This window comes from Manacus vitellinus, unplaced genomic scaffold (assembly GCF_001715985.3).
Source record: "Manacus vitellinus isolate BGI_N305 unplaced genomic scaffold, ASM171598v3 scaffold_15_pilon, whole genome shotgun sequence".
Classification (NCBI taxonomy): Eukaryota; Metazoa; Chordata; class Aves; order Passeriformes; family Pipridae; genus Manacus; species Manacus vitellinus.
This window is the reverse complement of record NW_021939122.1, coordinates 1,164,035-1,191,805: the sequence shown is the minus strand read 5'-3', so window position 1 is coordinate 1,191,805 and position 27,771 is coordinate 1,164,035. Positions and strand designations below refer to the sequence as shown.

The 27,771-nt window shown below is 37.7% G+C and overlaps 1 long non-coding RNA gene across 1 annotated transcript; it reads left to right on the top strand.

Moving 5' to 3' along the window:
• Positions 1–14,236: 14,236 nt before the first annotated feature.
• LOC108639012 lies at positions 14,237–27,693 on the top strand. Its single transcript, XR_001920200.1, has 3 exons — positions 14,237–14,320; positions 22,974–23,025; positions 27,610–27,693. It is a non-coding gene; the product is annotated as an uncharacterized LOC108639012 (long non-coding RNA).
• Positions 27,694–27,771: the final 78 nt, after the last annotated feature.

The window sequence follows — 27,771 nt, the reverse complement described above, 5'->3', positions numbered from 1 at the left end:
AAAAAAAGTGATGTTGTCCACTATTCTTCTGATTGTCAAGAGATACTCCTGCTTTACTAATGGAATCCAGTACAAGCTTGTTGGAGGAATTGCCATGCATGGGAAGATAAAGCAACTAACAAAAGAACTTTAACTTTACTCCAAACTTCATTCTAGCTGTTAAAAAGGTGTGCAAAATGTGAATGATTTCTGGAGCATCAAAACAGCTACATGCATATGAAACCAAATCCTATACTGATATTAAGGTTGTGATGTAAGCATGAGCTAGTATGAGAATATCTAAATAGAAGAGGTAGAAAAAGAAAATAAGATGTAACAAGATGGTTATACACATTCCCTTTGTCTGGCTGCAGTCTTTCTCAAATTATTATACCTCAGAAACCTTAACTATTATTGATAATACTTTTTTTTCTTTCAGAATTCATTTAAACATCACACCACAATATAGGACATAACAACTCAGGTGTTACAGCTAAAAAATGTCATCAGCAGGGCTGTTATCATAATGCTGATACTTATCATCAAAGTGGAATAAAGATTGTATTAGTTAGTATTTAGTGTTATGCAAGCACACTAGTTTTGTGATTAAAGTAGTGTCTTCTAAAGGTTTTGTGCTTTTACCAAGTGACAACTTATTCTTGAAGGCATTTGCAAAGTATAACGTGGTGTGACAGTTATAATCCTGGAATGAAAATGTAAAAGATGCTACACTCCAGGTGGGGAAATGGCCTGTTAAGTGATTTCTCCATTCTTTCTTTTTCTGATTTTTCTCTATAAAGCTCTTTCCTTTGGTCTTAGGATTTCTATAAACCTCACTGATTTTCAAGTGTTGGCATATTAAGAGACTTTTAACAATTCTTTACATTGACTAATTGACCTTCTCTCCAAGTGACTGCTTTAAAAGCAGGGGCTATGTTCATCTAGAATTCAACATGTTGTAGTGTAGAGTTGAGATTTTGTTTAGTCTGTTAACCCAAGAAATGCTACCTAACATAAAGAGCTCTGACAAAAAACCCTCTATTCCTGGCATCTACAGAACTAGATTGTCAGAACTAGGGAACAGGGTTAGAATGAATAAATGCTTTTCTCAGGTCTCCACATGTAAGGTATGAATGATAGCATTCAGTTTATCTCATAGCAACAGTAGTAAGACAAATTAATGTTAACACACAGCTGCGATATTTTAAAGACGAGTCCATAGAAAAGACCATGAGGTAAGGGGATATGGTGCCACTTTGCCATCACAATGAGGTAACAGTAAAGGTGCAGTAAATGTTATAAGGAAAAAATATTTCCTAAATGATTTTTCATTACTGCTTGTCTATTGGGGAAGGTCAGCATGAAAATAAGCAATTTCTATGATAAACTGATTTTGGACAGGTCTGTTGGCTGATCTGTTTCAAGACAACAATAAGATTCACAGAATGCAAGTCCTTCCTGGCAACAGCCTGGTCTCAAAAACCACACCACTGGCAAACTTCTAGGCATAAAGGAGTCACACTGAAATTTTACTCAAAAGAGCCAAAGCAGGAATGAACTCCTATGGAAAATGCATAGAATTAGTAGAGCAAGAACATTCCATATTAAGGTTAACGTGAAACCTTGTTTCCCTGTACAGCTGTGTTGAGCCAGCACATCAATGCAGCCTGTCAAATACTTTGTCAAAACAGGTGATGCTGTTACAGGTCTGATACACATTTCTGCAGGAGTGGCTTTCAAGAACTGTTCTGTTGGAGCCACATCAAACTAAGGTTTTCAAACCTATTAAAGATATTACTTCTCAATGTGGTGAATTAACAAGGTATGGGAGGGATCTAACTTTTTAACCTCAATCATTTTGGTTGCAAAGACATTAGTTAAGAAAATCATAGAAATTATATTTAATGATAGAACACCCCTCTCCTCCTTCCTCCCTCACTTTCCCCTAGTCCTGATCAGAATTAGTTTTGCTCCACCAAGCTTATGAAGTTAGTGCTCATACAGACAGTAGTCCTGGCAAATAGCTTCAGAATTATTACAGAAAGTTTACAAGCCTTGACCATCACTGTTCTGGATCCTTCAGGAGGAGTGGTACCTAATGCCACAACAAAACTTTCTTTCTTGATTTCAGAAGAATGCAGGATCACACCTACTGGGATTAAGGGTTTCCTGCTAATTATACTACATATTATGTAGCATAAAATGAATTAGAGGGACTGTTAATGCTCTGTACAACACTGGTGTCTTTGAATGTGAAATGAACTCAAAATTAAAACTAAAATTTTCAAATCCTAACAGCATTCCAAAATTCTAATGTATTCCTATATACTGCAAACTATGCAACATTTATTCCTTATGTTTGTAATACATACCATATTCTGATACATTCTAAATACAATGAATACATAATATAGCTCATAATGGGAAGTTTTGCTTACCAGATAGGATTCTATCTTGATAAAAACCCCACACTACTATGCATAAAAATCTCTTGTTAAAACACTGTTGGAATAATAATGTACACACACAAAAAAATACCCCTTAGCATAAGTGCTTTTCTTATTACAGCTAATGGCAAACCCTCGTTGATTACAACCGGAGTTCTTTTGAGAGAGCTTTTCTGCTTACTTTTACTGCAGGCCAAATTATACCTCTGTAATCTCTGGAACCCTTAGTATTTTCCATTGCCACATCAACAGCTGCCAGCCTTTTCTCAAGTGCCTGAGTCTCTGCTGATGTCCCCAGCCAGCTCGCTCCATGGGGCCACATCTGAAATATACACATTCTGCTGTTTGAATTGCCATTTCCCTCCCATCTAATGACTAATCTCTGCAGGTATTTATACCAATCGAATGAAAGATGTACAGAACATGGATATTTAGGTGTAAATCTCTGCATACACTCATTTTTGGGATAATAAATCAATTTAATAAAGATCAGTGACAAGCCTGTTTTAGCTAAATCAAGATTAATTACTGAAATGCTAAATAATAATAAACCCACCAGTTGAAACTAGACAATGTTTGTTTTCAAACACGCTTTCTGTTAATTTGATTCCAATCTGTTTTGATTAGGTACCATGTAAGGGCATGGAAGTACAGCAGATGACTCTTTTCCACACATAGATAAACGATGCCATTTGTCATATTTTCTAATTAAAGATGATTAAATTATGGCTCATTATTCTTGCCTTCTATGAGTACGAAGAATGGGATTTTTTAGTTGGTTCACGTGGAGATACTGAATTCCAAAACTCCCTACCTGTCAGAATCAGTTGTTTTCCACAAGCACAGTTTCCCTCCTTTTCATGGTCACTTAGGGAAGACAGCCAAAATATTCTAGTTCATGTAACCAAATGCAGCTATACACAAAATAGCATGTATTTTTGAAATTGTAATGGACCCTGGAGGAAAAAAAAGATAAAATATTTTAAAAATCACTTCCCTTAGTGTGTTTCTAAATTGAAAGGCTTCCAAATAGAAATATACAAAAAAGATTTACACAAGTTTACAGGGAAACTACCATTTGAGATCTCATCCAAACTTCCATCTGATGGCTATAGATGTAGACAGACATCCTGTTTCAGACTGGGGTCTCAGATACCTGCTTTAAAGGAAGATGTAAGAAACTATCTACATGAATGGGAAGTTCTGAAGAAAAAGAAAAGCCTATAATGCTAATTGCTTTCCAGGCTCTGAAAAACCCTTGGCCATGAATTATTTCTCATTCAGTTAGCCCAATCAGAGAAAGGCGCTGATTATGATAAATTCCTCCTGTCTTGATGCAAGTTATTTTCTCCATTTCTGAGCTAAAGTTTGTGTGCTCTATTTATTTGTTATCCTGAGTGAAATAGCCAATATTTTGCTTTTTTTTTGCCAACAATTCAGCTTCTTTCATTTCTCTGAAGACGACAATAAGTTTGTTATTACAATGAAGTGACAAAATGTACAGTCCTTTTTCAGGCACAGGGTATCATTTATAGTGATGCTAGCTGGAGATGCCAAAGGTACCATTAACCAAAGAGGGGGAAAACTCAACAGAACTGCAAAGCAACTAGGAAGATACATTTTTTGTTATTATTATTTAGTCTCTTTTAATAAGATATGTGTTCAGTGAGCCGTGCCAGAACAAATACTATCACCAAACTTCAGCTACATCAGAAAAAATCTATTATCATCACAGTCACAGCTTTACCAATGAAGTCTGCAATAACAATGTACCTTGTACAAAGATTTGGTTTCTTAAGTTGTAACCAGACAAAGAGTTGAAGCTATTATCTGATTGATAAGGTTGCTGACACAAAATATGCAGACAATTATTTCAGCATGTTGATGACTATATTTCTCATATACATTATTTAAGCATGACAGTTGCTCTTTTCTTTTTGATGCCTAGGTGTGATTCTCATGAATATTATTATCAACTATGCGGAGCAGCATATAACCTTTTTGGATTCAGTTTGCAAAGGGTTGGACTCACACTGTTTTGTTATTATTATTTGTTATATATTCTGTACAAATTCATATTCACCTGCCTTGTTTTCTTCACATTCCATTAGGTGCTTCTGCAGAGCCTCAAAAACTGTGCTCGGTTCCCTGCTGTCTCATTGAAATAAGAACAAGAAGCCTTGGGGATACATGAGACAGGAAACCCACTTGTGGAGTTTACTAGCTAGACGAGGATGGCAGTAACGTTAGCACAAACCAAAGTGGACGTGTATGAAACCAGTAGGAGAAGGATTCTGTGGCCAGAACCAAAGTGGGATGAAAGTTTATCTCAAAAGCAGTTTTCATGTCAGAAATATTGCTTTGAGAAGTGGTCAATTAGATAAACACCCCTCAGTTCCTGTCAAAAAAAGCTTAAAGAAGTAAATTACTTCAGGAAACAATGGTCAATGTCTTGTTTCACAGTGGAATGCATATTTTAAATTATTTCATTACATTTGTTGCAGAAGTATTAACCTAAAAATGGTTATACTGGATAAGAGCAATAGCCAGACTCACTCACTCTCACCCATAGGGCAATTAGTGGGGGCTTGTGCAAGAGCACTGCCCAGGCAGGGCCTTCCTTCCCCAGGTATTTCTTGTCTAGAGACAATAGCTTAAAATCTGCTTGATTTGGAGGTGCATGCAGTTCACATTCAACAGTCATTGATGGATTCATGATCCAAAGATCCATCTGTAAAACCAAGTCTGCTCTTCATCCCCATAAATCCTGCAGCAATAAATAGCATAAATGTTACTTTTTTTGCTCTAAAAAAAAAAAATAGTTCTTTTGTTTGCTTGAAAAGTATCTTAGGATGGCTCTTATATCTACACACAGGCAGAATTAAACTGTTAGCTATGAATTACATGAGCTATACACATATATTTCTTTTTTCTTTTATATTGCTTTGCATTTCCCATCCTACACCCTGTAGTTGACTTTTGAGCTGATGTCTTTTTGAACATGAAAGTAAATAATCTCAGATCCTGGCACTCTTTACTCTTGACACTGGAAGATTTCTGCAAATAACACATCTTTTATGGTGTCTTCAGTTTAATATTTCTCCAATTAATGCATGGTTTAAAAAAAAAAAAAAAGAGTACTGCTGAAAGAACTTTTTTGATCACCTTCTCCCTGAATACGAATGCAACCAATATATTCAGTTTTTCAGCAATGGCTTTTATCTCCCCCGGTTGCTCTTTTTATACCTGGATCAACAGTCTGCTCCAAACAGCTCTCTCAAAATCTTCCTAAGTCCTGATGTGATAAAACCAGATTTTGTTACAAGTTTTCATATCTCTAACAGAATAATCCAGTTTTAGTTTAAACTAGCAATATTCATGGTTGCTTGCAAGGGAATAATGTCTACTGGGAAAGATTGTTTTTCAGGTTTTTTTAAAATTCTTAATTACTTCCTTTACATGGCTGTGCAATCATGTTGGCCTTTGAAGGTCATTAAAATAAAATAAAATTCTACTGCAGTGGGTTAGTTTCAAAATTTCTCCTTAAAAGAAATTCTCCTGTATAGAATATATCTGCTAGATCTTGAACTACTATATCTCACTTCAAAATGGCAAGTCACAGCACAGAATGGAATGCCATATCCCACATTATGCTCATCATGCCATTTATGTAAATGTCATAATGTGCTGTGAAACAGTGCATTGTTTTATTTTTAATAAATAAAACATTTCTTTAATGTGATACACGTTGACACCTCTTATCTGATTTATTGGATATTTGCGATAGAAGTCAACACCAAATACAATGAAACCATTTGATACGAGGAAGAAGAAAAACAGATAAGCATTCAGTGCACTAATTAGAGGAGCAGCTATTTTCTGGATATGTCTCTTAGCCTGGAATAATTTTTCTAGGATATTCAAAACAGATGCTCTTTTAATTAGAAGCAGAAAATCTGAGTTTCAGCTAGCAACACCCAAGAGTACGCCTGACTGTATTGGAGATAAAACACAAACTTTACGTAAGTCCTACCACCTTCTGTTATGTAAATGTCTACTTATGAATACATCTGCTAGATAGCATCAGCTCAGTCAGAGTATGTGCCTCTCCCTGTGGCTGCAACAGTCTCCCCTGAACAGAGGAGGGACTACTAATCAATAAAATAGCATGAGCTGCTGTTCTTGAACAACAGTGGTTGAGACCTGCAGCTTTTTAAACAATGGATCCTGGATTCTAGTGCCTGTGCTGTTTATATGCAATTTAGTTAGCTGTTGCTGTCTATGACTATATATAGAAACAGATTTATTACTATGGGTGTGTTACCAAGAGAGAAGATCCAGCCTGATAGGAGGAAAAATATTAATTCCACTCAGTTCAAAAACATCTCCTGTAGCCTCCTTATCCTTCTCTTTTCTTATAGTCACTACAGCAGTAATAGATGCCTGAGAAATACCTAAGCCAGAATAAACCTCAGTAGAGAACCCAAAATGAAATGTGACCTCTCAAAAATTTTAATTTTATGACAACAAAAATACAATGGCACCAAATTGCAAATGACAACTTCACAGACATAAAGAAACCAAACCCATATTATCACCATAGGTCATTCCATGTCTAAATGTGGACAACAAGAATGAGAAGGGAAAAGCACAGTCTTATTTACAAAACTGTCTCTTGAGGTTTGGGCAGCCATTCCAAAAATAATAGCCAGCAAGTCACAGTAAAAAGTATGGCCAGGACCTTAGCTATGTTTGGCCCTACATAAGGTAAAAGTTAAGTATAGCAGTTTTATTCCTTCACAGTGCAGGGTTGTCCATGACAACATAGTTACAACAATTCTTCTGCATTGTTTTGACTGCCTGAAGTTGCATTCTGTTCACCGCATTTCTAAAGGCAGAAATATCCTAATGTTTTAACCTTCCCCTGGTCCAAGTCTCGGTTGGAATCTGCAAGGTAAGTGTTCAAGAGGTACCCTGTTGGTTTAAGATGACACAGTCGATCATGAGACTTAACTAAGCTTAGTCAAGAGCCAGTATCTTAAAAACTGAGAGCCCTAGAATCACTGATGTCTACCAAAGACTGGCTAGCTCTGATAAAAGGGAAAGACAACTTCCTCTTAAGATCTTAGCTACTTTTTAGAATTAGAAGAGAAAAAAGATCTAATGGAATAGGTCTTTAATTGGCTCACCGGTGCTAATGAGACCTGCAGTAATTAGCTTGCTCAATACCTTCTCTCTGGATTTAAATAAAAAAGGTTGGGTGTTCAGGTTGTCCTGCCATATTGAGCATATGTACCATATCCAGACTAGCTTGCAGACCGTGGCCCTAAGCAGACCACAAGATATCTGAACTCAGACTGTAGCTGCTTGTTACTATAGAGAGGACAGTGTGGGAGGCAAGCTGTAGAGTTTTAAATAGGTCTTTAAGACCTAGAAAAAAAGCCTGAGTCAACTGCAGAGAACAGGGAGAGTGAAGGGAAGGAAAACTGATATAGTGAGATGCATAAGCAGATTGGCAAGACGTGTGACAGTTGGTGCTTTCCTTAGAGCTTCAGCTTTCAGAATTAAGGGTCTAAGGAGAGAGATTGATTTAATTTAATATTAGAGTACTTCTAGCTCTTGTCCAGGTCATTTCAACATTAAATTTGTAACAGCCTCTCTGAAATTACGCATTAGTGAAAACAGTGAATCCTTTAGAAAGGGGATAAAAGTTCAGGAGATGTGTCATTTATACAACTTAGCCATTGAGAAATAAAACTATCTTTTCATAAATATGGTCATGTTTTGAGTTTGACTACTTTGACAGAATAACATGGAAGTATCAAGGGAACCAGAAAGGTTGTGGAGAATAGAAAGCTAAATGGTAATAAGATAAGAAAATATGGTGTTTTCCTTCTATTGTAGCTGCCTTGATATGCAATATTTAAAAGCTAGCTTCAAATTGCATAATGTCATCCAAAGAGAATCTAGAAATCACAGTAGTTGGGGCTAGAAGTTGGAAGGTGCACTGTAGATGTGTTCTTCCCAAGGAATGATTTGATCTTTTCTAATGTAAAAATCTTTTTCTTTTAGAATTCGGAGAAATGAGTAGTGAATATATGCATGGTTGCCTGCTGATCACTAAGACAGCTCTAAGAATCCCGAAGCACTCTGTAAATACAAATGCTTTCTGTCACACACAGGAGTTGCAAAACCAGCCTTATAGCTACATTACAGAAGCTAAATGGTGGTCTGGGCACACCATATGACAAGCTCAAGGTCACAAAGGAAAGGAGGAGCAGATCTTGGAATAAACCAGAACAAGCCTATAATTCCTGGTCCCTCTTGGTTGGCATTCTTTCCTATTCCTATGCTCGAGTCTGATGACTGTACAGCACTGTAAATACCAGCCAGTCCTTCAGTACAGAAGGACAGGGTTTGCTTTAATGCTATTTTTAGTAAAGCAGATCCCACTTTTAAATCTGCAACGCCTTCATTTTCAATATCGTGATTATGTTTAATGTTCCATAGGAAGATGAGGGGATTAGTATGAATCAGAAAGCACAATGCAGCGTAGGCAGTACCACGCTGCCTTCTGAAACACCAGCACAGAGCAAGCAGGAGCTTCGGTGAGGGTTTTACACGGGTAAAAGGCATTAGGCAGCTGGACGTGTCAGCTGGGTGCCTCATCAGGCAGCTGGTATGAGTGGAAGGTCAAGAGCACATTTACTGTTTACTGAATTTGTAAATTACTAATTATTCAGCTCACTAAGCAAGGCAGGCTCATTGCCTGCGCGTGATATTCCCCCTCCCATCAAGGCTAAGCGCATATGGAAGAGTAGGAATTCTCAGCTATATTTTGATAGATGGAAGCCATTAAAGTGCCATAATAAAGGGCATAAAGAGCTATAATGGGTAGGTCACTAGTAAGCATAAGCACACTTCCATGTTTGTCAGAGAACAGGTGTAGGAGATAAAGTCCAGCTGAGCACTGAAAACAGCAGTTCTCTGTGTCCGCAGAGAGCTTGGGGGTTGCCTTGTTAACCAGAAGATGGTAAGAGGTGATGTCTGTGTCCATGGGGAGCAGTGGCTTAGGAGGAGTTAAAGAGGGGTCTTCACTCACATTCCACTGTGGGAGACAGAGACAGGAGCCTGACAGACACCATCTCGGAACTGGGGAGATTTCAGAGCTACCGGCCAGCAGAAACTGTGGGAACTACACCACAAGGAAGGAGACCACCAAGAAAGGAAGTAAGGAAATTGTCTGCAACATGAGGGTCAGAAAAAAAATTACATGGTGGGCCTTGAACCAAGAAAAGAGATTTGTTCTTGCTGTCCTGTCTGTCAGCAAGAGAGATAATTTTGGAAATAAGCTATTGGAGAACTTGTAAGAAAGAGACCTGAGATGGAATGGTCATCATGACTTGAAAAATGAACAAACTTTGATGTCTTAGTCCTCTTAGATTGGGGCAGTCAAAGATGGCTGACATAAGGCTGCTTGTGGTACCTTCAACTGAATAAACCCAAAAGAAAAGAAAGGAATCTTCAACTGAATAGACCCAAACCAAAGGAAAACTTGGGGAAAGCATATCTAGTTCTTAGCTTGAAGTCACTTACGTTAGCTAAGTGGCCAAATAGGCATGCCTTCCCCTCCAAAAGTGTATCCTTGTACAGAGAAATATCTGCCACAAGAAGAATCAAAATGTGATACTTCTGGAGTGAATAGGTTAAAACCTCCCCTACCCAGTCTTTGGTTGCTGCAATACCTACCAAGACACTTTATGAAAAGGGAAAAAAGATAAACCATTGCCTGTATTTGACTGCTCAGACATGATTAGGAGTGAAAATGAACAAGTTACCAGATCTTCCCAGACTAAGGACAAGGAGGGTCATACAGAAAGCTCAAGAATAGAGGAATTATAGCTAAAGTCAATGGAAATAAGGATCAAGTATAGCAGATTAATGAGACTGTGATTTCCAGATTAGAAAAACAGAAGCAAATACTCTAGATGGGAGGATGGACTTGAAAACAAACAAAATTTAAAAACCCTAAAATGCTTAATTTGGTATAAAGAAACAAGGCAGCAATGCAGATCAGTCATTAAATCCAACACAAAGACTATGAATAAACTGTACTACACCAAGACAGTTCCAAGTATGCCACTCAATGTATACGTATCCCTAGAAGCCAGGCTTTATAGGCAGTGGGAAGCAGGGGAAGTGAAGTAATGAATTGGTGACAGGAAAGTGAAGAGTATTCTGCTAGATATGGCAAAAAGAGATGGGTTTTGTGACGGCAACTTTTATTTTTTGATTCTGGCTCAGATAGTTCTGCATCAGAAAAGAAATATACACCTGAGATGAGGTGACTTTGAAATGACAACACTAAGTAGCTTTCTCTTTTTTTTTATTTTCCTTATATTTAGAGTTGGACTACTTTAGTAGAGACTTCCATGGAGACAGTTCAAGACTTTTTCATTCACAGTTTGATTTCCAGACCCTGCATTATCCTAAAATGCATGAAATTGCATCTGACATTTTGAAAGATCTGTTTCAAAAGTAAGAGGCACTATTGGCTTCTCAAAGCATTTCATGCAGCTCAATTCTTAGTGGACAGATCCTTTCACCAGGGTGCTGCCAAAGCATATCTCAAATCTTGCAACAAATAGAAAATACATATACATATACTGTTTTAGATTACACATGAAGCTGTTCCTCTAAGCCTTCTCAATATAATTTATGATACTAATGTGTATCTCAAGGTTTTTGTAGGTGCTGTTACAAGTTATCATCCCATGTCAATACCTGGTTTCCTACCATGGCACTGTGGTAGGTAACCCTGGTGAGGTTTGAACAGTGCTGCTTGTAAGGACATTTGAAAAACTCCATCAGTCATGATGACATGCTGAGTAGTACATACACAGTACCTGCAAACTGTTGTTCATAATCAGTGTTAGGATACTCACAGGGTTGCTGCACACAGGTCAGCAGGGCATTAACTCAGGATGGGAGCTGACTCTGAGTGACTTGGAGGAAGAGGAGGGAGGCAGTGGCTCACATTCTATCTAATTAGAGAAAAGCTTTATTTTAACTACTACTTTAAAAGTTGTCAGGTTATAAAAGAAATAACATTGCCAAAAAATGACTAAAGAGAACTATGGGACAAATTAAACTGGCAGAACTACTGTGTAATATAATGCAAAACAGCATCATAAGAGGCAGAAAGGCAGGCAACTATTTCCTATGTGCAAATATGTCTAGAAACTGCTTCTCCCTTCTTTTCATCTTCTCCCAATCAGAAAAGGGCTAGGGAAAAATCTAGACAGAGATGAACACCACAGTTACTAGGCAGTTTCCATATACCCCCTGAGTTTGAGCAGTGACTTGACTCCCTTGTGCACGTCACCTTTTTTCCTTATTGAAATATATTTCATCTCAGTTCATTTTTTGGGCTTAACAGAACAACCAAGAAGTGACACTTAAAAGTGAAAAGCAGATTTAGATATCCCCAAGCTGTTGAATAATGTGATTGTGGATCTTCAGTTGTTGGAAGGAGCAGCAAAATGTGATGTATTAAGTTGCAATGATTTTAGCACATCTTTTCAGCAAATTATACATGTGCTATAGTTTTCATCTGCTTTCTACAGAGGAAGATCAGTTCACTTCCATCACAGACTGGAAGTTTCTTTTGGAAAAGAATGGGCAATTCTTTTTGGTGAGCTTCAGAGTTTGTGTGAACTGCCGGTGACCCCCTTGGCTGTTCTGTCAGAGCCTCTGCGGCATTGCCTCTGTGCCTCACCCATCCCCACGCTGAGCTTCCAAAGGTCTCAGAAATCAACCGCAAAATAATTACTGCAGTGCTTGGCTCCAGCTCTAACTGGGAAAGTGCTAAGTCATCAGCTCTACAAGACATAAATTATCTGTTTTGGTCAGTCTCGATGCAAAAGTATAAAAGCCACAGCTTCTTGAAAGCACATCCAGGCATATCTTAAGTCCAGTCCAAACAAAATAAAAACACATGATGGAAATGTGTAATGCTTTCTCCAGTGGTTTGTGGTGCCTTTAGCACAATGGGGCAGATAAGGATGGCTTTGAGACTGAGCAGTGCTCATGGCATCCTGGGTATGTTGGTTATGGCCTAAACCTGATCTGAAAAGCAAAAAAGACTTTTACAGTGGAACTTTTCCATATTCTTAAAATAAAATAATCTTGAACATTTCCCTCTCCAGAGTTCCTTTCTTTATGCCTGACTGCAAGGTAAAAGTAACATCTAGACAGTAATACTGGTCCCAGAGATAAATGTACTAGAAAAAATATTTTGGTTATGAATTGCTCATGAACATTTTCTGATTTTAACACTAACTAATATTCTCTAAGTAATTTCTGCAATAAGTTTTTGGCCTAAAGACTGAGCAATTTAATTTTTTTTAAACCCTAGCCTTGCAAACCACTTAATAAATAGCTCATGTGAGCTGTTTCCATTACTTTGAGTGAAACCAGGCTCCTTTTGCAAATAGTTGTGTCTTAGAGTTCAACATTTGCCTTCTTTAAATACTTCTATTTGTTTAAGATTAGCTGTTTCACAAACATTCTTCAAACCTCTTTGCTAAAATACTGTTGAGAATACTGCTCATAGATAAAATTCTCCATTTTCTTAAAACAGAGACAAAATGTACTTTCAGTTACTTGTTGAACTGCGTTAACAGGATATTAATCAAACAATTTAAGGAAAATTTATCCAGTTACTGTGCAGAAGCCAGTACTATTGCATTTAAGTACCTCGCAATCTTATCCAGAAAATGATTCCATGCAGAAAGGATGTATCAATACTCCTATTTTATAGCCTAAGGGCAAAGCCTAGAGAGGCTAAACGACCTTCTAGGGATCACCCAGAACTTTCAACACAAAGGAAAACATAAACAGAGGCTCCACTGGAATACCTTTCCTTTCCTGAAGAAAAAGGAAAACTATTTTACTGAGTGATCCTTTCCAACCAGCACTGCTCAGTCACAGAGCACTGATGCTTGTCGGATTCTTTCAGGAATATTCCAGGCACGAGTCTTTGTTTTAGTCTCTCTGACACTTTGTCTAGTTTCTGAATCCCAGTGGTACTGAGGTAGGATGTATTTTGGCACATACACCGTGAAAAGTCCCAAACTATTGTGAAAGATTTATAGATAACTTTCTGTAAAAAATGCAAGAGACTTTACAAGTATCCCATTTACTTCTAACTTAGAAGTTAAAAAAATCACAAATGCTTTAGTTAGCTAAATATTTATAATAGCTTGTCTTTATGTATGCAAGGCATAATGCCTTCCAAGTGCTTTAACAAGCTAGAAATAGAGAAACATTGAAAGCTGAAAGAGCCATATTTGGGGTGAAAAATGGAAATTGTTTAAAAACACCACATTCAGTTAGAAGAGAAATGACACATTTTAATGTATGGGCTATTTTAAGTCAAGCAGGCGGTAAGGATTATAGCTAGAATTTGGCCAGAATATCAGGCCAGGATATCATACTTGCAGAAGAAAGCAGCTGTCAGTAATAAAAGTAAATAAGCAATAGGAGCCCTCCGAAGTAAGAGACATCTGCACCCATGGCCAGACTGGAGGCTGAGCTCAGGCATGACCTGGGTACAGCAATTTTGGTGCTTCTTCCTGCAATGCCCTGGGTTTCCTGGTGAGGAAGCATCCCCTGAAATAAACATCTACTGTCCAAAACTACCCAGAAGATGCCCAAGGCATATAATCTAATTGTGCTCATTTGTCTCAGGAAGTTCTTGGAACATGGATGCCCTTCCTTCACTGTAGGTTTTCCCTCACTCAAGTGGCAATGCTCACTTTTCTACCACTTGGATTTCTTCCCTGAGCACTGCAGCGCTTTGGCATCAGCCAGAACAACAGCAATGTCAACAGGTGAGAGCTGTGGGCACCTTCCAGCACACTCCTACAGCTTCTGCAGACATAAAACATCTTTGTGAGAAGTTCATGATGCTGGCAGATGCAGCCAAAAGATGTGTATTCTAGTGATGCTATGAGCTGTCAATATTGCCACCTGACAGCAGTTGGCAGTAAAGCTTATTGCTGCAGGCCTGACCTCAGCCCTCACTGCTTTGAGTACTCCAAAAATCAACTCCCACATCACTAAATGCTATTTTCTTTACTGGGGAAGACTGAATGGGGATACTTTTGCTCTGCAACCAATACATTTATCTGTACAGTCAAAACTTCGGGCAGAGAGACTCAATTAATCGCCTGAAGTGCTTGAAAATTTGTACTAAATACATTTATATTAATTTCATTAGTCAATTTTCTACAACTTATCTATTTATGTATTATGTGTGTCTGAAAAACGCAAAGTTTTACTCCCTATAAATCAGAAATTGCACTGTGGCACTTGTTTTTTCTCTGGTTTTAAAGTCTGTTTGCCAGAGGCTGTGTACTTGTTTGCTGAAATTTTGTAACAGACAGGCTGGTAGTAAGGCATTTTCACAAGCAATGAAAATGCATTTGACCATTCTTATGGGATCCCAAAGAACTCAAACCAGAAAGGCAGGGCAGGGAGGAGAGCAGGGAGAACCACTGCTTCTCTTACGTCACTTCACTGTTGAGACTCAACTGGATGCTTTTCTGTGACCGACATATAGCACTCTGTATTTTTGGGTCTCAATTGCTGTTTCAGCAGCTCCAGGCTACCTGCTTTCACCAGACAGACATGCTGTCTAAAAGTTGTTACATTAACATTTTCTTCCATGTATAGCAGTTCTGGAAATTTTCCTATCTGGGCTGCACAGAGGCCATGAATGAGATCACCACCTCTTTCCACAAGGTGTCATACAAACTTATGGACCAAAAGCTACAGCCTGTAGTCAACAAAACTGGCAAGTGGTGTTATTCCTCACCCAAGTGAGACAGAGAATGCTATTTCTTTGGGGGTGGGTCCACATAATCTAGATGGCCCAGGAAGAAAATGCACTGAAGAAGATATATATAATCTGGGGCAAAATTTCTCAAGCTGGGGTAGATTTATGCCTGTTCAAGGATATTATAGCTGTGATATTTTTTCCTTTCCATTCAACTCTGCTGAGATTTTCATGGGATAGCTAATGCCAAATGGGGCTGACTCACCTAGGACAATAAAAGGAAGTCTCCATTTCCCAGAAAGGGGAGACAATTTTCTGAGTCCCCACCTAGTATATTATCATACCTTCCTTCCTTATTTCTGCATCTTCCAACACCACAGTACATTGAATGCAACCTTGGCTTTGAATACCTTTTGCTAATCATGATACATATCAAGGGCTTTGAAAAGTATAGAAAACCAGTAACTGAGGTAACTGTTTCAAAACCACATGGCTGACAGGAGACTCTCCCATTATATAAATATGACATATATGTACAGCTATGAGTGAGCATTTCTTTGTAAGCACACACCTGACATATCCCTTGTGATCTTCATCCTAAACTAGCGTAGCTTCAGATGCATTTATTCATTTAAGCCTCAGTATATGCACTGAATCTCACTTAGTTAAAACAGAAAGGCAGCTACTATGCCAAAGGGAGATGTTCTGAACTGCTCTCAGCTGGGAGTCTCATTTTCTGCAGCTTACAGAAAGGCTTCTGGAAAGCTGCACATTAACGCAAAACACAAATGGTAACTGCACAGGGTACAAAGAGGCTGTTCTCACAAATGTCTCATCAATAAACATCATAAAAGACTTGCGTCAAGAAATAGTACTCCATCCACCAGTATACGCAAACCATAGTAAATAATGAAAACATAAATAGGAGAGCAATAAGGAAGGCAGGCAGGGAGTACAAATGATAGCGCTGAAACACAAATAAAGCAGCAAGGTTACTGGTGAAAACAGAGGATATTTTTTATATAGGAAATTGTGCATATCTTTCTGCTACCACAGAGATTAGTAATGGGGTGAAGAGTAAAGTGATTGGATTCATTCTTTTGTCAAGATGCTGGAGTTTAGAGAACCGAGTCCTTTGAGTTTGCAAAGGGTCACCTGGGAAAAATAAATTGAATTTATTTTTAATTGAAGCACTTGCAATGTGAATCAGAATTCAAGGACCTTTTCTTTCTGCAGTGTAACTCACTTCAAAATGCCTCTGTTCTTGAATGAGTGTATCAACACAGTCCATTTTGGTTTGTGCAAATTCACCTGACTAGATTAACTGTCTGAAGCACCTCCACACAGACAGACAGTAAATAAGGAAAAGAGATGCACCATAGACAAAGAAAAGAATAAGATGGGAGTACAAAGCTCATTTTATCTTGTGCTGCAGGCAAAGCTTGCTTCTAAAGGTGTCAGGTGAGTAAAAATGCAGTCCTTAATTCATCCAACAAATGTACAAACCACATCTGCACAGAAAATGAATAAGCTAGCATTCACACAAGAAGAGTATTAAGAAACTAAGGTAAAGATAAAAATTGGATCTATTTTTTCTTGAGTTCTTAAAGGACAGGCATTTTCTTTAATTAGAAGCAAGCATCCACATAACAAGTGCAACCTTGTCACTTCTAATAGCTGAAGCATAAGCATAAGCATAATCAGTCGTGGTGGAAATTCCAGATTGCATGCTCTCATCTCTTGACCTTGTTTCTCTCTATCTGTAATTAATACCTTTGTATTAGGGGGGCAATGACTTTGTAAGGAATGTCAATAAATACACACAGTCTAACATCTTCCATATTGTCACAATTGCCACAGACCACGTTTGTGTTTAAGGCTGCTGCACCCCGGCAGCTGTGCAGCCAGAGCTGCTCTTTCTGGACAGAAAGGACTGACCACAGGAGTTCAGTGAGCACACACCATTTGCAGGCACAGTGAGGAGAGCACGGGAGAGCTGCCCTGCATCATGCAGCTCCTGGTCATGGACTCGCTTCTGTGACTAATGAAAGGGGTGGGATGTTGCTACATAGTACCTGTTGGAAATGAAGGCTGTAATTTCAATGCATTTCATGCTAACTGGAGCAACCAAATGGCTGCACAGCAAAGACCAATCTCCTAGTACCAGATGGTGGTATATCTGAACAAACTCCATTAACAAACTAAGCACTCGTGGGCCAGACCTTTCTCCTTCACTTTGCTCCCTTCAGTCTGCAAGTTTCCCAAAAAGAAAAAGTAAGCAGTCACAAAAAAAAAAAAAAAAGAAAAAAAAGAAAAAAAAAAAAAAAAAAAAAAAAAAAAGAAAAAAAAAAAGAAAAAAAGTAAAATGTTTACATCTTGTTGGAGAAGGGGATTTATGTCTGTCTCTGCCCTTCATCAGGTTAAAACTAACTGATGACTCCTCCAGCTTTGGCTGGAGGCCATGGCAACATCAATTATGTGGGACTGCCCAGCTTTATACTTGAAGAAACTCATCTCTACCTCCAAAAAACCCCACAAACGTAGAACAAACCAAAACCCAACACAAAAACCTCCACAAATGCAACACCAAACACATAAAGAAAAGAACCCCCAACAAACCCACAAACCAAAGAGCACCAAATTTATCTTTCATCTGTCTCTTTGTATTTAAAAAAAAAAATGTTTGTGCCCTTACCCTCCCATTCCTAAACATCAACAACGGGCAGCAACAAGTTTTGCCTTTAAGCTGTGGAAGAAACTCTATTGCCTGCAATGGCACTAGAGCAAGAGCTCAAAGTCTATTCTGGAAGACCAGAAGAAATACGAACAGAATGATGTGAGGAGTAAACTCAGAGAAATGCTGATTGTGAGATACTAAAATGTTATTTCCTGGAGCAATTATTTGCCTCAGTGAGTGCACAGAAATCAGCCACACTTAAGGTACTACGACACTTCACACAGCATTGTGCAACAGTTCTCCAGTTAAGCTACATCCTTCTCCTCTTTATGGCATCATTTAGAGTATTTTATTAGCCATATTTTAACATCCCCCTCTTGATTTCTTAAAAATTGGTCTCTATTTGCCTCTCAGCTTTCTATCTGTGAAACAGGATACAACTTCCTATCTGTAAGGCATCTGTAAAAAAATATTAAGCTGCATGAAAAGGACTCTATAATCTTCTGGGATAAAACACAGACCCTTTCAAGAATCAAAAAACTCAAAAGAAAAAAACCTGCCCGTGCAATCCCATCTGGTGCTCTACCTCTCACAGATCACTTCACTGTTGAAAAGCTTGTTTTAATTATTTTCCTGTTTGAAGTAACAGCTTTCTGCCCCATTCCCTCTCTGTAATGCTAGACTTTGTACAAATACAAACAGGTAAGGCACCCATAAAATCCAGGTAATTAAAACAGTTTTACAGCACAGTCATAGTATCAAAGCAAATGAAAAAATAAGAGTGTAGCAAACAGGGGTTCTGGGGCCTCCAGCAGGGTGAAGAGAGAAGCAAGACACAGCCAGTGTCTCAGTCCCTTCAAAAACAGCAACCCAAAATGTACAGAGCAAGCACACAGCAGGCAGAGCTGGAGTGCAGCCACACTCTACTCGCACCAGGGCAAGACTGTTGCTTGTGCCCTTTGATGGCAGAGGTTAGCACTGCCAACAGGGCACAGATCACTTCAAAACCTGTACACAGAGGTGTCTGTAACTTGAATAAAGAAATTTAGAAGAGAAAGGTCATGGTCCAATGCATGGATCGCAAAAGGAAAGGACATGTAGCAACTTCTCAGGAGGCACTGGGATAATCTGCATACGCTGCATACAAGACAGCAACACATGGCAGAGGAGCTTGTTGACAACTTAATGATTGTATTACTTACTCCAGTGCCTAAACAAAAGAAAGATGCAACTCAGTAGTTTTATTAAGTAACAGGAAGTTCTGTAAGTCTAACTTTGGAGGCTAGTATCTAAAAACGTGCATCTTGTTAGTGGGAAATATGCTATTACCTTTGAATTCTGGATCTTTTAAAGCTCAAAGTTAATATAACTAGACAGTGGTATTTTGTACACTTGTGTCTTAGAGGGCTTCCTCCACCAATTTGTATGAATATACCTTAAAGGACTGAAGAGAGCTCTGAATATGTCATAAAAGGAAAATGCAACTCAAGGTGTATGTATGTTTCCATAACGAGAAAAGCACTGCTTCTGTGAAGGCTTATACAACAGTGACTTCTGCTGTGAAAACCTTGTCAAACCAGCATATCAGTTATTAAGGTTAAAATTTCCTGGTACTGCTCTTATTACTCAAAATACTGAATATGCTTAAAATAGAACTTAACAATATGCTTCTGACAGGATACTTGAAACATGAGAGGCCTCAGTTCCTGTTCTTGCTCCTATAGCAAGGGATAAGGTGTCTCTATTTTAGTGGGACAAGGATGGAGGCATAAAAATCAAACTGTTCACTAGTCCCAAAAGAAAACCAAAACTTTTTCATTATCATGAAATTGTGGACACAATTTTGAACACAGGTGGATTCAAAAGAGTTTACAGGACTTGCATCTGACATCTTGATCTGATGCCATTGCATCTTACCTGAGTTAAAAGTAGAGGCAATTTTGGTGAACCTCTGTTATGTCTGCATCCTAGGGACACTTAAAAGATTTTCCTTCCAAGGAAGAGTGCAACAACACCTTGGACAACTTTTGCCTCTAAGAAAAAAAACAGAACATAATAAACTAACAAGGCTTTGGAGGTTTGAGAAAGTAATTGTTTTTTTATTTTCTAAAAAATTGAGTGGTTTCAACTAAGAGCTTTACTTAAAATAAAAGAGCCCATGAATCCTCACAAATTTTAATACAGGGCTATCTTCTGGAAAAACAATTACTAATGAAGAAAAACCATCTGTTCCCCATAAATTAGAACTGGTTAAATGTTCACTGGAAAATATTTGACTAAACAAAAGAACTCTCTGCACCCCTCTATGTTTAAAGCCAATTTTCTTGCTTGTGTATTCACGAATAGGTGGAAAATAGCTCTGTGCACAGGCTATACGCATTAAGTTAGTCAGCATAAACTGTCACAAAGGCTTTCCATTTTAAGTCATACCTTTTATAAGTAGGACTTGACACTAAGCCAGTCAGCCTGATGCTCTCTCATGCTTTTTGCATACTTTAGAGACTAGATTATTATTGTCTGGTCTCAACAAAAGGTCTGTAGCCATACATGGCTTAGTATGCCTTCATCAATTTAGAGTGATTCTTACAAAATAGCCCATAATAGGTGTCTGAATTTAATGCACTAGAAATGTTGAATTTACAGATAAGAAATATCCTATACTTTTCAATCTCTTCAGAACCACCACTATTTGAATTCCCTCTGATGGTGCATTACAGACTGCAGCACACATCAGTTTAAGAATCAGTTACTTTGTTTTTTCATGCCATGCATGGAAGCTGTTGATTTACATCATCACTAGGGCTGCAAGTTCTCACCATTGATTCTGCCCATACTTTCTGTTTATGGAAGAAATGATCATAGAATACACATTATTTTGATTTTCATAAACCTATAGTGGTTTGTTTTCTTTTTTTGTTATTGAAGTGCTTTATGATTTACAAAAAAACCAAGAGAAGAATTTACTGCCAGACTTGTGACCTTGAGGAGGACAGTTTGAAACTCTGCTCCTAATCTTGCAAGAAAAACAATCAGTGCTATATACAGCATAAAATGACTGTAAATGAGATGTTCTAACTATAAAAATAAATAGAGTGTCAGAGATGTTTGATATATGAGTTTGCATCAAGGGAGCATTTCTCAAATTTTAAAAGAATAATTTGATAAATGCAGGTCATCTTCCATGTATTACCAAAGAAATAATTTTTAGTGCTTTTTTTTCATCTGTTGTAGCTTTTGTACTGACTGTATTAGCATACTGGGAATGGAAAGATTTATTCTCTCTCACATGCCAGAAATAATTTTTTTTCCTCTAATCATTACATTCTGTACTACACACAGTAAAAACTCCCAAACACAACTTTTAATGGTGAGTAATTATATAGTCTAACTCCTGTTTTCAGCAGCTGGCTTGAGATGTCTTTTAAAGGGTCCTTTCTTTTTCAGAAATTAATCAATATTTTCATGAAAATTGTGAGTGCCAAGATGAAACAGAATAACAGCTTTCCTTTTGATGAAACTTAACGCCTTATTTCAATGTTTATTAAATGAAGTATCCCCCTCCAGTGCTTTTACATTTTCCAAATATAGCTTTCAGGCTAATAACACCTTTTTAAGGCAGGTATATTAAAAATCAAAAGGCTAAATAACTTTGGGAGCATTGCAATTTTGGGTTTTTATGTGACCCATCAGCTTAATTCTAAACAATTTTGCCATTTTTCTAATTCATGTTGACTAACAAACCATGTATTGCTCATTTACTTATCTGTGGTACCACTGCTTTTCAGGACACATCCTTGTGGGTGTAGTACCTGAAGAATTAGACTTTTAAAAATACAAAACAAAACAAGAGAACAAAAGAGCACACTCACGAAACACAGGAATATATATATACACTGAAAGGAAAATCCCACATTGGATAGGTTAGTTGACCTAACTTTTTCTTTGCCCCCACTGAGGAATAGGACACTTCAGTTTGGAGTGACTATAGAACCACAACTTCTCACCATCAAGCTGGATGACTCAATGGGTTATGATGGAACAAACCTTTATTTGAATCAAAAACTACGTCCCATAAATAGCAGGGGATCGCAAAAAGTCATAAAGCTCAAATCATTGAAATAGTTGAGGATTACATCTAATAAAACAAAAGCTGAAAGTCCTCTGAATAATGAAGTACATACACTGCAGCAGAGAAGTTAAAACAGTATTTTTAAAGGAACAAGTATTAAGGTGCCACAAATGCTTTTGGTCTGGACACCAGATTTTTAAAAATAAGGGAGTTAGATGTTGAAAGTCTCATTATGAGAGCGCTGAGGACAAGAAAAAAAATTACTTTTCAACTCTGTCTTAATTGTTTCAAGAAAGGATTCTGTTTCTGAGTAGCTCCTGCTGCAAATAAAAGAACTGAAAAGGGCCCATGACTTGCAACATTAAACACTGGTTTGTTACTATTCATGTTCTTTCACCATATTGTGTATTACAGACTGCCTACATCTTCAAATGGCTGATAGTATTGAGAGTGTAAAATAAAAACTAGGGTTTAGGGCAAGAGTAGGCTGGAAAAAAATCAGGGAAATATGGCTACTTCTATCAAGTTCCAGAATTTCGGAACTCTTTATAAACTGGCTTCTCGTAACTTCAGTAATGTCCTGAGTTACAGCAAAACAGGTTAAAATTAGAATAATAATAGTTTATTTCTAGTGAAGGTCAGGCACCATTTGAGGATCTTAGTAATCTGCGGCAAGTCAATTCAGCTATACCTCTGCACACCTTACCAGTGCTGCGTTATCACAGAATCACAACAGAGCAGAGGGAAATGCAAATTAATTCAAAGATTGAAGCCTCTGTAAGTGAGCAGAGGTCATAAAATCTTAAGGCAGGTATGTGAACTTTCTCAAGTCATCTTCTGTTGCTTACCGAGTAGGTTCTTTTACAAATGTACTGCTGACACTGCTGGAAACATAGTAAGGCATCGCTTTCAGAAACTGCAGACATGGAAACCTTTCTAAAACATTCTCTGATATTGCAGGCTGCTGAATGCTGGAGTTGATCAACCACTGCTGTTCACGAGATCATCAACAGTGAGTAAAACAAGTGTCTAAAATCAAATCAGTAATTAACACACAACTGCATAGTACGCTTTATGAAACAGACTTTACATAATGCCCCCAAATACTTTAGCATTAGATAACAGGGCGAGGAAGGGAGAGATTAAGTTGCATCAGCAATGGAAAAAAATATCTTTGAGAGTTTAGACGTGCAAGTGAAGCATGAAGCAAGGAAATGGGGCAAACAGGAAGGTTGCACTCGATGGGAGACACGCCTTGAAAGAAGATTTATCTACTAATGATAATGAGATTATAAAGCAAAGGGAAACTAAAGCTGCAGATAACAGTAAAAGAAGGGGAAAGTTTGTGATTGTATCCCCAATATAGTTCTCACACTAACTAGAACCTCACTTCTATTCTGAGAAAAATTTCATGAAGCGCTTGCCAAAACTAGGCCTGTGTATGGTTACATAGCAGAGAATGGACAACTGAAAGGAAAAACACAGCAGCAACTGCTGATCAGAAATCCCACTTCAGCTCTGGAAGGCAGAGAACTGCCCTATGGAGCCAGGACTGTAAGCATCTCACTAAGGTTAACTCATGCAAAGACTGAAGCATTACAAGGTATCCCATGGAGGAGCACAGCTGTGGCCTGAAGCCAGGGCAGGCTTCCTTACTCCACACTGCCAGGAGACAGCTCTGATCACATCCTGTGCAGGACGACAGAGCAGTGTCAGCATCACTTAGGAATTCAAGTGTCTCTGGAAGCTCAAATCTTGCAGCCCTGAAAGAAACTCTGCCATGTAAGGCCAGGAGGAGGGAGGATATCCAATTCATTTTTACAACTTCGCTTGAATTATTTTGTAGCCGTAAAATGGTCACTCTGGCACAAAGTATGTGGTACCACCCTGAAAAATGAGTTCTAAATAATTAAACTGAAAATCAGTCAGAGCAGGTCCCAACAGATCACACTATAATTGCAGCTATTAACCACACATTTTTTATGACAGTGTAAGTCAGGGTATAAAAGTATGATAATTCATTTGAATTCTAGAAATACATTTGCAGTCAGAAGCTCTGAAAAGCCACACAGTTCAGCCAACCCCAGATATAAGTGATACATATTTGCCACCATGGGATCAACCTTACCGTTTGCTGAGGATATGCAGCTTCTATCACCTTCCTGGAATTCAGCTCCATGTGTTTGGTTCCTTCAGTAATTGCACTTACTCATCTTTGCATCACAAACCTACTTGTTACTATAATGCTGCAAGCAATTGCTGGTACTCTCAAATTGTATCTTCACAGCAGAGAACAATTTTCTACCTCTTACCTTAGGTTCTTTTGACTGACTTCACTGGAATTACCCTCTCAAAATGCTATAACTAACAGTTATTTTCATCACAGAACTATAAGACAATCACATTTAGTCTTCTTACACGTATCTGGACAAAAAAAAAATGCATTTTCAGCCTTTTATTGCTTACACTAGCCAAACAGACAAGTTTGAAACCTAATACCTTACGTTTATCACAGGTGGCCCACAAATACCATCTTAATTTGCTTAAAAAACCCAATAACTTGAGCATCGAAATGCTAAGCTAAAATGCTAAGCATCTGTGGACCAAGCAGATTTGGCAAATGAAGGAATTAAGATGATTTTAATTGATTGGTGTAATTGCTAATGAGATAAGATGAGTCTGCAGGAAAAGGAGGTCCAAGAGTTGCAAAAAAACCAGTCACTTACTCTGGAGATCAAAGTCACCATCTTCAGAAAGCTGATCATTCCCTGCCTTTGCAGGAAGGGCATAGGGAATATTACATAAGGAGCATCATTCACATTTGGACTGAAAAAAACTTCAAAAGAAAAGAAACTCATTGCAAATACAAGTGTGATTTTATCAACAGACAGATATTTTTTCAAGCTATTGAAAGAATTTAACGTTTTGACAGACTTGTTTCTAATTTTGGAGAAATATGCAGTATGTATGTGAATTAAGAGTAAACTATCTTTGTTTTAAGAAATTTTAATGTATCTTCAGGAAGATAGGAAGGACATGAAATCATAAGAAAGCCAAACTGGACACTGTAAGTGTAGTTTGGTGGGAAGGGGGTTGTTTTATGCATTGGGTATGGAGGGGGGAGTGTTGTTCCAGTTTGGGTTGTTTTTCTTAACTAGCAGTAGTAATATTCTAGCTCTTGGACACTCTTTATAGTGTGAACCAGTGAAGGAAAAGGGTCATAAAATCAAGATTCCATATCTTTGAAAGCTTCCACAGCCATTGGTGCTATTTTCTTCAATATGACAGACATAGAAAATATCCCAGTGAACACATTTAGCATATAATGTACTGTTACACAGCAGTGACAGATAATTCACCATCATATTAAATGACTAGGTTACATAGTACAAAGATTTTTGTGATTTGCTTCTTAAAACAATGATTAGATCTCTGCCATTTCCCCATTAACAGGTGCATTCTATAAAGGAAAAATAATTAAAACTGCTTAATTAAATGAGATCTAATGAAATCAGAAAAACTTTATTACATCTCTCCTCACTGTTTTTCAAATGAGTTAAGTAATAAGATGAAATAAATATTAAAAAAAAAAATGAAATATTTTCCATACTAGAAGTCTATATAACTTCCAAAACTGAAAATGTTTTGAATTTCTTTAGTTACAATATGCTGTCTATGCACAATTTGCTTCAAGAAAAGGCTCCATGTAGACAACTTTTAAATATAAAGTTACAGCATTTATCTAAAATCACAAATAATGTAAAAAACCCCCCACTCTTAGGAAAGTTTATAAGGAATTGTTTGTTAAAACAGAGTTGAACAATCCCAAGTTAAGCTAGTATGTTCACACCTATCACTTGATCACTGATCCTCTGTTCATCTGGTTTTTGGATTCATGCTTGCATCACTTGTGTTGTGCTAGCAAAAGCATCTCTTGGTATTCAAAGAGAGAAAAAAGGCAAATTAAATAGGTAAAAAGTTTGCTATCAAATATTATCAAAAATTTACTTTTGCAGTGAAGAACATCAAGACATTTTCTAAGCAAAATGACATAGATGGAATGTTGGAAAAAATAACTTCTAAAACAACCAAATGAATAAGAAACACTCATGGACAAAGCAGCCCAAGAAAACTTACAGGAAGAGGCCAAGCACCTTTTTTATGCTGTTCAGTTTCTACTGCAGTTCTGGAACCTTTATTAGTTGTTACACAATACCTAAGTCTGCTTTGCTGGGTATCTGTATTTTTCACAGTAGTCTCTTGAGTTTCCAAGCCAGTGCACATTTTTCCAATGTCAGTCTATTTTAATAGAAACTGTCCATTGTGAAATGGAGGCAAAGAATTGTAGAAATTACATGGAGCCTTAGACACAAGTCTAGAAAAGATTACAAGATTTTACTTTAACCACAAATACATCCCTCTCAGATTGAGCTGGGAAAGCTGTTCAAGACTGCTTAAGGCAATGCTTGCATTCGCTAAAAAGGATCATGATATGGCCTCCAAATTTGTCAGGCACTGAAAAAGAACCCTTGTCTGAGGTGGAGAAGTTGGCAGCTGTCAGAGTGTAATTCTGATCTGGCAAACACTTGCCCTGCAATTCAGGTCAATGTGAACAGAATGCAGAAGTTTGTAAGCAAGTAGATATTTGTCAGCATATTAACAACAGATCATACATACAGGCTGAAGTATCTTCAGCCACTTTATGTCAGTTTAGCTATGGAGAAATAAATTTAAAAGATGCTGATTTCTAGTTAACTGTTTACCTGCAGCCATCCATTCTAAATGGTGGCTTACAAGCATAAGGGCTGAATTCTCAACTTTGTGTTTCTAGCTTTATCATTTAGAACTATTTTAAAATACCCATATAACTACATTCTTTATTTAAAACATCTGGACAAAGCTACTTGTCCCAGAATAAGGGCCAAATCTAGCTCCAGTATGCAGTAATATAAAAGAAAATGGTATAGCAGGAAACTCCTGATGTGAGCTGAAGGAATCTTTGTAGTGTTCAATCATGACTTCAGTTCTGCTTCCTTGTGAAGTAGAAGATATGCAATGTATGGCTGTTACTGACCTGCCAAAACGTACCTATTCTCATTTCCTTCATCCTCTCTTAGAAGATGTTACCACAGTGGTTTTTTTCAAGAAAAAGAGATAAGGTGCAAGTCCTGTCTTATGACTGAAGGCTATTACTAGGTTTGCAGATTACAAGAAGACTGACAGTCCACCAATTAGGTTCATGTTGAAGCTCACTATTTGGCATCTGAGAATAAAGCAACAGATGAAGCAGAAAACTTAGTACACAATAATTACCTTCCCTCTAAGCTTTCAGGTAACTCAATGAACAGAAGAGGCTGGTCTGTCTGAAGTGTAAAAACTGAGTCAGAGCATTCTGCAATGTGTCTCTAAGCTAACATTCACATTTTTGCCTATGTTTCCCCCAGTTTCCAGTGACACTCTTGAAAATAACAGTGATAGACTCATTCTTCAGATAAAGCCTTCATCCAATCAATTGCATTTCCATCTGAAATCCTTAACACCTGGGCCAGAATGTAAAAGATGTTAACACAAACATCTAACTTCTTGTGTCCTGCAGTTTGTGAAGGTCTCTGGTATTTACGTATGCAAGGCTGGACAAAAGCACAAAACTGAAGCTTATTCCTCTCAAGGTGGGTACTTGAAAGTATGTGCACCAATTTTAGTCAGAAATTTAAACCTTATGTGAGGGATCAACTAAAAAGAGTCAAGAAGATCGAGA